Here is a 2,830-nt window from a genome sequence, read left to right as displayed (position 1 = left end):
TATACTAACTAGTATTCATTATGTATAAAGTCGGGCAGGCTAAACATAGAAACTCTTTTTGATCATTTACATGCTTTTGACAGCTTGAGTCTTGCATAGTATGACTGACACTTTACTTCCTTGCTGATCAAGGGCCTGATTTTTTTTTCCATTGAAGTCAGCGAATCATTGATTTAAAAAGGAACTGGATTTACTCTTCAAAGGATTAGGCAACTGTAAAACAGCACCATGCTTTTCTCTGCTCATGCCTATAATCTAGTTAGTAAATGTCAGTATTAAGTTCCATAAGGTAATTAGGGAGGAGACAGGAAGGAATTAATTTAGTGGCAGTAAAGTACATGTGCAAATAGTTTAAATTTTTGTGTTCACTGTGAGAGGACGGACAATACAGCAACACTCAGTCTGACAGCAGTACTGTAAGTAGCAGCATATCTCTCAAATTTATTTCATGACTACATGCAAAAAGTTGAACAAGTAACTATTTTGAGAATAAGGGAAGGTACAGACTGGATGCAGTCGATGTTCCAACATTAAGAGATCTTAGTCAGGTCTGTCTGTTGTGTACAGTTATTTGTTACTCTGAAACTGGAAGGCTATAACCAAACGTGGAGGAGTAGAAACAGATTATAGGTAAAAATTAATACTGAGAAGTTGAAGAGCATTTTGGTCAAAAGCAGATATGAAATGCATGCTTTTCAAACTGGGTAAAACTTGAAAACTAAAAAAAAATAAATTACATGGATAGAACAAGATCTAAGATCCCTTTAAGTACTTGTTTTCCTGGTATATAAATACCATAGCAGAGTTCTGACAATCTGTAACCACGGACTGTAACAGAAGACACAGTCCTTACCCGAAGTACTCATTGCTCATTTCAGTAGTGGAATGTGGATTGCCATTCTTCTTCAATCACTGATTCTCATACGTAGTGCCAAGAGGTGCTGCCACTTGAGTGGCAACTCAGGAGCACAGCAGCATCTGTTCTGGAGACCTAACGGGTAGCTGGGCAGGAGACAAAAGAATCAGAGGGAGGCACAAAGGTACGAAAAGGCTGTGCTGGCAGCTCACATCAAACAGCTTGGGGCTGTAACCACACTGTACAGATTTGCTAGGCCTTTGCCTTACTGACTAAACCAAACAGTGTTTCTCTGTAGAAATGACAGTAACATGTGTTTGCAAAGCAGATGTAACTTTTTAATTTTAAAATTTTTAAATTGTAATTCTTTTGTGATTTTTCCAGTATCGATTCCTGTGCAGATTAAGGGGTTTCATGCACAGTGTGCTCTGCATTTCTCAACGGCAGCCTGGGGAAAAGCAATGTGGAAATCATGCTCGGAACTGTCTTGAACAACAATAATCTATTTTTATTTATGACTACATGACCATCTGTCACACAACTTTTTTCAGTGAGGCAAGAAGAGTCTGGCAGCCTGCTCCTCCTCTCCCAAATGGCAGGTAAGGAAAGCTGCTGCCTGCTCTTCTCAAGACTTCCTTTAGACCAGTTTCCTTCCCAAATCGAAGCACTGACAGCAGTACCCCTGCAACAGGGAAGATGACTGAAAGAAACACAGAGCAGTGTCAGTTTCCTCAAGTAAGGTTGGTTACAAAACATAGGTAACAATTATTACGAGTTTTTAAAAGCAGCTGTAGTGACTGTAAACTTCAGACATTTAAAATCCAACCTGCAACCAAACAGAATCAAATTTATCTAACTGCAATACAATTTCTGAAATAATTTCAACAGAAATAACAGTCCAAACCATAGTTTAGGAAGAGCATAAAGTAAGCCAACTTGCAGTAATGAATGGTTTTGACCTTTCTACTGCAAATGGAGGTAGCATAAAAATTTCCATCTCCATTTTTCATTCACCAAGGCAAAGTTAGCTCTAAGACACAACAGACATTAACATGAAAGGAGAGAAAAACCAACATTTTTCAGTAGTCTCAGAAAACCCACTCAATCCTCTCATGACTTGCGCTAAAATTTGTACAGATAAATTCTGAATCCTACAGCCAAGTAAATGCTGGCTTCTCCAAACTTTTGACATCCCAGTTTGAAGTAGTATCACAGACAGCTAAAATTTTGTCTCGGTGCATGTCCAGAACTGTTCTATGAGTGCACATAAGGGAGATCTCAGAGCTCCAACATCTGCAGACTATTTCTGGAAGAGCCAGTATTAAATTGCCAAATGAGAAAGCAAGAGCATGTTTAATACACATGAACTAGGAAAACCTAAATGATAAGGGCAAGATTGACTAAATAGTACGAAGCACTCTATTGATGAGTAGCCAAGTAGATAGCTTTCAAACAAGGCAGAGACACAACGTGTCATACAACTAAGGTACTACAGGGCACAAACCTCTCTCTGGTATCTATCACTTCAGAGGTATATATCCTGGGGACAGATAAAACCTCTGCAACCCCCAGATCCAATCTAAACCCCACAAAAGTGCCTTGAAATAAGACTATTCTTCCTAAGGACACGTCTACACCATAGAATACAGTGCCACGTGACAATGACCAAGCTAGTTCTGGGTTACTCTGCTTAACATGGACAGCAATTAGAAATAGCAACATTAGCATGCTGTTTCATACAAACATACCCAGCCTCCCAGAAGAACTAAGCAGTGTGAGCTGAGTGCCAAGCAGCTAATGCTGCATCCAGAAGCCAACCTAGCCTGTTTGGAACTAGCTCAGGTATCACTTCATGGCACTGCATTAAGCCATTTAAATGGACTTTAACAGGAAGTTAACAGGATGGTGCCACAAGGAAGAAAGGTACTTACACTTTAATACCAGCTACCTTTCTTAAACTTATGTTAGCATGAC

Source organism: Phalacrocorax aristotelis, chromosome 7 (genome assembly GCF_949628215.1).
Source record: "Phalacrocorax aristotelis chromosome 7, bGulAri2.1, whole genome shotgun sequence".
In the NCBI taxonomy this organism is placed as follows: Eukaryota; Metazoa; Chordata; class Aves; order Suliformes; family Phalacrocoracidae; genus Phalacrocorax; species Phalacrocorax aristotelis.
The sequence above is the reverse complement of the archived record's forward strand: the minus strand, read 5'-3'. Positions refer to the sequence as shown.